Source organism: Arachis ipaensis, chromosome B3 (assembly GCF_059453495.1).
Source record: "Arachis ipaensis isolate K30076 ecotype BB chromosome B3, ASM5945349v1, whole genome shotgun sequence".
Lineage (NCBI taxonomy): Eukaryota > Viridiplantae > Streptophyta > Magnoliopsida > Fabales > Fabaceae > Arachis > Arachis ipaensis.
This window is the reverse complement of record NC_142438.1, coordinates 98184847-98193851: the sequence shown is the minus strand read 5'-3', so window position 1 is coordinate 98193851 and position 9005 is coordinate 98184847. Positions and strand designations below refer to the sequence as shown.

The window sequence follows — 9005 nt, the reverse complement described above, 5'->3', positions numbered from 1 at the left end:
TCTACTGTGACAAAGAGGATCCCTATTATTTTCTGTTCTCTTCTTTTTCATATGAGCAGGAACAAGGATAAGAACATTCTTGTTGAAGCTGATCCTGAACCTGAAAGGACTCTGAAGAGGAAGCTAAGGGAAGCTAAAGCACAACTCTTTGGAGAAAATCTGACAAAAATTTTTGAAAAAGAAGAAGATATGGCCGAAAATAATAACAATGCAAGGAGGATGCTTGGTAACTTCACTGCACCTAATTCTAATTTACATGGAAGAAGCATCTCAATCCCTGCCATTGGAGCAAACAATTTTGAGCTTAAACCTCAATTAGTTTCTCTGATGCAACAGAACTGCAAGTTTCATGGACTTCCATCTGAAGATCCTTTTTAGTTCTTAACTGAGTTCTTACAGATCTGTGATACTGTTAAGACCAATGGGGTTGACCCCGAGGTCTACAGGCTTATGCTTTTCCCGTTTGCTGTAAGAGACAGAGCTAGAGTATGGTTAGACTCTCAACCTAAAGATAGCCTGAACTCTTGGGATAAGCTGGTCACGGCTTTCTTAGCCAAGTTCTTTCCTCCTCAAAAGCTTAGCAAGCTTAGAGTGGATGTTCAAACCTTCAGACAAAAGGAAGGTGAATCCCTCTATGAAGCTTGGGAGAGATATAAGCAACTGACCAAAAAGTGTCCTTCTGACATGCTTTCAGAATGGACCATTCTGGATATATTCTATGATGGTCTGTCTGAATTATCAAAGATGTCACTGGACCATTCTGCAGGTGGATCTATTCACCTAAAGAAAACACCTGCAGAAGCTCAAGAACTCATTGACATAGTTGCTAATAACCAGTTCATGTACACTTCTGAGAGGAATCCTGTAAGTAATGGGACGCCTCAGAAGAAGAGAGTTCTTGAAATTGATACTCTGAATGCCATATTGGCTCAGAACAAAATATTGACTCAGCAAGTCAATATGATTTCTCAGAGTCTGAATGGAATGCAAGCTGCATCCAACAGTACTCAAGAGGCATCTTCTGAGGAAGAAGCTTATGATCCTGAGAATCCTGCAATAGCAGAGGTGAATTACAAGGGTGAACCCTATGGAAACACCTATAATCCCTCATGGATAAATCATCCAAATCTCTCATGGAAGGATCAAAAGCCTCAACAAGGCTTTAATAATGGTGGAAGAAACAGGTTTAGCAATAGCAAGCCTTTTCCATCATCCACTCAGCAAAAGACAGAGAGTTCTGAGCAGACCCCATCTAGCTTGGCAAACATAGTCTCTGATCTATCTAAGGCCACTGTGAGTTTCATGAATGAAACAAGGTCCTCCATTAGAAATTTGGAAGCACAAGTGGGCCAGCTGAGTAAAAGAATCACTGAAACCCCTCCTAGTACTCTCCCAAGCAATACAGAAGAAAATCCAAAAAGAGAGTGCAAGGCCATTGAATTGATCATCATGGCCGAACCTACAAGGGAGGGAGAGGATGTGAACCCCAGTGAGGAAGACCTCCTGGGACGTTCAGAGATCAATAAGGAGTTTCCCTCTGAGGAACCAAAGGACTCTGAGGCTCATCTGGAGACCATAGAGATTCCATTAAACATCCTTATGCCATTCATGAGCTCTGTTGAATATTCTTCTTCTGAAGAGAATGAAGATGTTACTGAAGAGCAAGTTGCCAAGTACCTTGGTACAATCATGAAGCTAAATGCCAAATTATTTGGTAATGAGACTTGGGAAGATGAACCTCCCTTGCTCACTAATGAACTGAGTGACTGGATCAACTGAGATTGCCTTAGAAGAAACAGGATCCTGGAAAGTTCTTAATACCTTGTACCATAGGCACCATGACCTTTGAAAAGGCTCTATGTGACCTTGGGTCAGGGATAAACCTCATGCCACTCTCTGTAATGGAGAAACTGGGAATCTTTGAGGTGCAAGCTGTCAGAATCTCATTAGAAATGGCAGACAACTCCAGAAAACAAGCATATGGACAAGTAGAGGACATGTTAGTAAAGGTTGCAGGCCTTTACATCCCTGCTGATTTCATAATCCTAGACACTGGGAAGGATGAGGATGAATCCATCATCCTTGGAAGACCCTTCCTGGCCACAGCAAGAGCTGTGATTGATGTGGACAGAGGAGAGTTGGTCCTTCAACTGAATGAGGACTACCTTGTGTTTAAAACTCAAGGATCTCCTTCTGTAACCATGGAGAGGAAGCATGAAAAGCTTTTCTCACTGCAGAGTCAACCAAAGCCCCCACAGTCAAACTCTAAGTTTGGTGTTGGGAGGCCTGGTGCACGAAATTGTGATCTCTAATAATGGCTCCAAAAACTTGGTGCTCTAATCTCAATTCATAATTTGTCACAACTTCGATACAACTAACCAGCAAGTGCACTGGGTCGTCCAAGTAATAAACCTTACGTGAGTAAGGGTCGATCCCACGGAGATTGTTGGTATGAAGCAAGCTATGGTCACCTTGTAAATCTCAGTCAGGCGGATAATCAATAATGGAGTTTTCAAAAATAATACTAATTAAACAGAAAATAAGGATAGAAACACTTATGTAATTCATTGGTGAGAATTTCAGATAAGTGTATAGAGATGCTTTCGTTCCTCTGAATCTCTGCTTTCCTGCTGTCTTCATCCAATCAGTCTTACTCCTTTCCATGGCTGGCTTTATGTAAGGGCATCACCGTTGTCAATGGCTACATCCCATCCTCTTGTGAAAATGGTCCAAATGCTCTGTCACAGCACGGCTAATCATCTGAGGTTCTCGATCATACTGGAATAGGATTTACTATCCTTTTGCGCCTGTCACTATGCCCAGCACTCACGAGTTTGAAGTTCGTCACAGTCATTCAATCCCAGAGTCCTACTCGGAATACCACAGACAAGGTTTAGACTTTCTGGACTCTCATGAATGCCGCCATCAATCTAGCTTATACGACGAAGATTCTGATTAAGAGATCCAAGAGATACTCATTCAATCTAAGGTAGAACGGAAGTGGTTATCAGGCACACGTTCATAGGGAATGATGATGATTTTCACGTTCATCACATTCAGGTTGAAGTGCAAATGAATATCTTAGAAGCGGAACAATTTGAATTGAATAGAAAAACAGTAGTACTTTGCATTAATCTTTGAGGAACAGCAGAGCTCCACACCTTAATCTATGGAGTGCAGAAACTCTACCGTTGAAAATACATAAGTGAAAGGTCCAGGCATGGCCGAATGGCCAGCCCCTCTGATCTCAGAACCAGGCGTCTAAAGATCAAAAGATGTCTAATACAATAGTAAAAAGTCCTATTTATAATAAACTAGCTACTAGGGTTTACAAAAGTAAGTAATTAATGCATAAATCCACTTCCGGGGCCCACTTGGTGTGTGCTCGGGCTGAGCTTGAAGTCTACACGTGGAGAGGTCATTCTTGGAGTTGAACGCTAGCTTTTGTGCCATTTTGGGCGTTGAACTCCACTTTGCAACTTGTTTCTGGCGCTGGACGCTAGAATTGGGCAGAGAGCTGGCGCTGGACGCCAGAATTGGCAGTTTGCGTCATCTAAACTTGGGCAAAGTATGGACTATTATATATTTCTGGAAAGCCCTGGATGTCTACTTTCTAACGCAATTAGAAGTGCACCGTTTTGAGTTCTGTAGCTCCAGAAAATCCATTTTGAGTGCAGGAAGGTCAGAATCTAACAGCATCAGCAGTCCTTCTTCAACCTTTGAATCTGATTTTTGCTCAAGTCCCTCAATTTCAGCCAGAAAATACCTGAAATCACAGAAAAACACACAAACTCATTGTAAAGTCTAGAAATGTGAATTTAACATAAAAACTAATGAAAACATCCCTAAAAGTAACCAGATTCTACTAAAAACATACTAAAAACAATGCCAAAAAGCGTATAAATTATCCGCTCATCACAACACCAAACTTAAATTGTTGCTTGTCCCCAAGCAACTGAAAATCAAATAAAATAAAAAGAAGAGAATATACTATAAATTCCAAACTATCAATGAAACATAGCTCCAATCAGATGAGCGGGACTTGTAACTTTTTGCCTCTTGAATAGTTTTGGCATCTCACTTTATCCATTGAAGTTCAGAATGATTGGCATCTATAGGAACTTAGAGTTCAGATAGTGTTATTGATTCTCCTAGTTCAGTATGATGATTCTTGAACACAGCTATTTTATGAGTCTTGGCCGTGGCCCTAAGCACTTTGTTTTCCAGTATTACCACCGGATACATAAATGCCACAGACACATAATTGGGTGAACCTTTTCAGATTGTGACTCAGCTTTGCTAAAGTCCCCAATTAGAGGTGTCCAGGGTTCTTAAGCACACTCTTTTTTTTGCTTTGGACCTTGACTTTAACCGCTCAGTCTCAAGTTTTCACTTGACACCTTCACGCCACAAGCACATGGTTAGGGACAGCTTGGTTTAGCCGCTTAGGCCAGGATTTTATTCCTTTAGGCCCTCCTATCCACTGATGCTCAAAGCCTTGGGATCCTTTTTATTTACCCTTGCCTTTTGGTTTTAAGGGTTATTGGCTTTTTGCTCTTGCCTCTTGGTTTTAAGAGCTTTTGGCTTTTTCTTTTTCTTTTTTTATTTTTTTCGCCTATTTTTTTTTCTGCAAGCTTTGTTCTTTGCTGCTTTTTCTTGCTTCAAGAATCATTTTTATGATTTTTCAGATTATCAAATAACATGTCTCCTAGTCATCATTCTTTCAAGAGCCAACATATTTAACATTCTTAAACAACAACTTCAAAAGACATATGCACTGTTCAAGCATTCATTCAGAAAACAAGAAGTATTGTCACCACATCAATATAATTAAACTAAGTTCAAGGATAAATTCGAAACTCATGTACTTGTTCTTTTGAATTAAAACATTTTTTCATTTAAGAGGGGTGATGGATTCATAGGACATTCATAACTTTAAGGCATAGTTACTAAATACTAATGATCATGTAATAAGACACAAACATAGATAAGCACTTAACATAGAGAAAACGAAAAACAGAGAATGTAAGAACAAGGAATGAGTCCACCTTAGTGATGGTGGCATTTTCTTCTTGAGGAACCAATGATGTCCTTGAGCTCTTCTATGTCTCTTCCTTGTCTTTGTTGCTCCTCCCTCATTGCTTTTTGATCTTCTCTGATTTCATGAAGGATGATGGAGTGCTCTTGATGTTCCACCCTTAGTTGTCCCATGTTGGAACTTAATTCTCCTAGGGAGGTGTTGATTTGCTCCCAATAGTTTTGTAGAGGAAAATGCATTTGAGGCATCTCCGGGATCTCATGGTGATGAGCTTCCTGTGCCTCTTGAGCTCCATGAATAGGCTCTCTTGCTTGCTCCATCTTTTTCTTAGTGATGGGCTTCTCTTCCTCAATGTGAATGTCTCCTTCTATGAAAGCTCCAGCTGAGTAACATAGATGGCAAATAAGATGAGGAAAAGCTAGCCTTCCCCTAGGGGAGGGCATTTCGGCTATTTTGTAGAGTTCAAGGGAGATGACTTCATGAACTTCTACTTCCTCTCCAATCATGATGCTATGGATCATGATGGCCCGATCCACAGTAACTTCAGATCGGTTGCTAGTGGGGATGATGGAGCGTTGGATGAACTCCAACCATCCTCTAGCCACAGGTTTGAGGTCCAGTCTTCTTAGTTGAACCGGCTTGCCTTTGGAGTCAATCTTCCATTGAGCTCCTTCCACACATATGTCCATGAGGACTTGGTCCAACCTTTGATTAAAGTTGACCCTTCTAGTGTAGGGGCGTTCATCTCCTTGCATCATAGGCAAGTTAAACGCCAACCTCACATTCTCCGGGCTAAAATCTAAGTATTTCTCCCGAACCATTGTAACATAATTCTTTGGATTCGGGTTCTTACTTTGATCATGGTTCCTAGTGATCCATGCATTGGCATAGAACTCTTGAACCATTAGGATGCCGACTTGTTGGATGGGGTTTGTTAGGACTTCCCAACCTCTTCTTTGGATTTTATGTCGGATCTCCGGATACTCATTTCTTTTGAGCTTGAAAGGGACCTCGGGGATCACCTTCTTCTTGGCCACAACATCATAGAAGTGGTCTTGATGAGCTTTGGAGATGAATCTTTCCATCTCCCATGACTCGGAGGTGGAAGCTTTTGTCTTCCCTTTCCCTTTTCTAGAGGATTCTCCAGTCTTAGGTGCCATCAATGTTAATGGAAAAACAAAAAGGTTATGCTTTTACCACACCAAACTTAGAATTTTGCTCGCCCTCGAGTAAGAGAAGAAAGAATAGATGAAGAAGAAGAAGAAAATATGGAGAGGAGGGGGGAGGTGTGTTTCGGCCAATAAGAGAAAAGAGGGTTGTGTTGTGTGAAAATGAGGAAGAATGGAGGGTTATATATAGGGAAGGGAGGGGGGTAAGTTTCGGCCATTTAGGGTGGGGTTGGGTGGGAAATTGATTTTGAATTTTGAAGGTAGGTGGAGTGTATGAGGTAGGTTTATAGGGAAGAGTGGATGGATGTGAGTGGTGAAGAGGTGATGGGGAAGAAAGATTGAGGTGATTGGTGAAGGGTTTTGGGGAAGAGTGTTTATGGGATTGTGTGAAAGAGGGGTGAGAAGAAGTGAGTGGAGGTAGGTGGGGATCCTGTGGGGTCCACAGATCCTGAGGTGTTCAAGGATTTACAACCTTGCACCAAATTAGGCATGCAAAATGCCCTTGTACATAACTCTGGGCGTTCAGCGCCAGATTGGTGCTTGTTCTGGGCATTGAACGCCCATTTGTGGCCCATTTTTGGCGTTGAACGCCAGAACCATGCTTGTTCTGGGCGTTCAGCGCCAGCTCTTCTCCAGGGTGCATTTCTGGCGTTCAAATGCCTAGATGCTGCCCATTTCTGGCGTTCAGCGCCAGAACCATGCTCTGTTCTGGCGTTGAACGCCCAAAACATGCTTCTTACTAGCGTTTAAACGCCAATAAGGTCTTCCTCCAAGGTGTGATTTTTCTTCTGCTGTTTTTGATTCTGTTTTCAATTTTTTTATATTTATTTTGTGACTCCACATGATCATGAACCTAATAAAACATGAAAAACAATGAAAATTAGATAAATAAACATTGGGTTGCCTCCCAACAAGCGCTTCTTTAATGTCAATAGCTTGACAGTGAGCTCTCATGGAGCCTCACAGATGTGCAGAGCTTTGTTGAGGCCTCCCAACACCAAACTTAGAGTTTGGATATGGGGGTTTGACACCAAACTTAGAGTTTGGTTATGGCCTCCCAACACCAAACTTAGAGTTTGACTGTGGGGGCTTTGTTTGACTCTGCTTTAAGAGAAGCTTTTTATGCTTCCTCTACATGGATGCAGAGAGAGATCCTTGAGTTGTAATCACAAGGTTGTCCTCATTTATTTGAAGGATCAATTCTCCTCTGTCTACATCAATCACAGCTCTTGCTGTGGCTAGGAAAGGTCTTCCTAGGATGATGGATTCATCCTCATCCTTCCCAGTATCTAGGACTATGAAATCAGTAGGGATGTAAAGGCCTTCAATCTTTACTAACACGTCCTCTACTTGTCCATAAGCCTGTTTTCTTGAATTGTCTGCCATCTCTAATGAGATTTTAGTAGCTTGCACCCCAAAGATTCCCAGTTTCTCTATTACAGAGAGGGGCATGAGGTTTATCCCTGAACCAAGGTCACACAGAGCCTTAAAGATCATGGTGCCTATGGTACAATGTATTAAGAACTTTCCAGGATCCTGTTTCTTCTGAGGCAATGTCAGTTGATCCAGATCACTTAGTTCATTGGTGAACAAGGGAGGTTCATCTTCCCACGTTTCAATGCCAAATAATTTGGCATTCAGCTTCATGATTGCACCAAGGAAATTGGCAGCTTGCTCTTCAGTAACATCCTCATTCTCTTCAGAAGAGGAATACTCATCAGAGCTCATGAATGGCATAAGGAGGTTTAATGGAATCTCTATGGTCTCTAGATGAGCCTCAGATTCCTTTGGTTCCTCAAAGGGAAACTCCTTATTGATCACTGGACGTCGTAGGAGGTCTTCCTCCTTGGGATTCACGTTCTCTCCTTCCATTACAGGTTCGGCCATGGTGATTAACTCAATGGCCTTGCACTCTCCTTTTGGATTTTCTTCTGTATTGCTCGGGAGAGTACTAGGAGGGATTTCAGTGATCCTTTTACTCAGCTGGCCCACTTGTGCTTCCAAATTTCTAATGGAAGACCTTGTTTCATTCATGAAACTTACAGTGGCCTTGGACAGATCAGAGACTAAGTTTGATAAATTAGAGGTATTTTGTTCAGAGTTCTTTGTCTGTTGCTGAGTGGATGATGGAAAAGGTTTATTATTGTTAAACCTGTTTCTTCCACCATTATTAAAGCCTTGTTGAGGCTTTTGTTGATCCTTCCATGAGAGATTTGGATGATTTCTCTATGACGGATTATAGATGTTTCCATACGGTTCACCTAAGTAATTCACCTCTGCTATTGCAGGGTTTTCAGGATCATAGGCCTCTTCTTCAGAAGGTGCCTCTTGAGTACTGTTGGATGCAGCTTGCATTCCATTCAGCTCTGAGAAATCATATTGACTTGCTGAGTCAATATTTTGTTCTGAGCCAATATGGCATTCAGAGTATCAATTTCAAGAACTCCCTTCTTCATAGGCGTCCCATTACTCACAGGAATCCTCTCAGAAGTGTACATAAACTGGTTATTAGCAACCATGTCAATGAGTTCTTGAGCTTCTGCAGGCGTTTTCTTTAGGTGAATGGATCCACCTGCAGAAGTATCCAATGACATCTTTGATCGCTCAGATAAACCATCATAGAATATATCCAGGATGGTCCATTCTGAAAGCATGTCAGAAGGACACTTTTTGGTCAGCTGCTTGTATCTTTCCCAAGCTTCATATAGGGATTCACCTTCTTTCTGTCTGAAGGTTTGAACATCCACTCTAAGCTTGCTCAGCTTTTGAGGAGGAAAGAACTTGGCTAAGAAAGCCGT

The 9005-nt window shown here is 41.7% G+C and overlaps 1 non-coding gene across 1 annotated transcript; it reads right to left on the bottom strand.

Moving 5' to 3' along the window:
- Positions 1-582: 582 nt before the first annotated feature.
- LOC148571722 (small nucleolar RNA R71) lies at positions 583-690 on the bottom strand. Its single transcript, XR_015908598.1, has one exon. It is a non-coding gene; the product is annotated as a small nucleolar RNA R71 (small nucleolar RNA).
- Between the last annotated feature and the right edge of the window lie 8315 nt (positions 691-9005).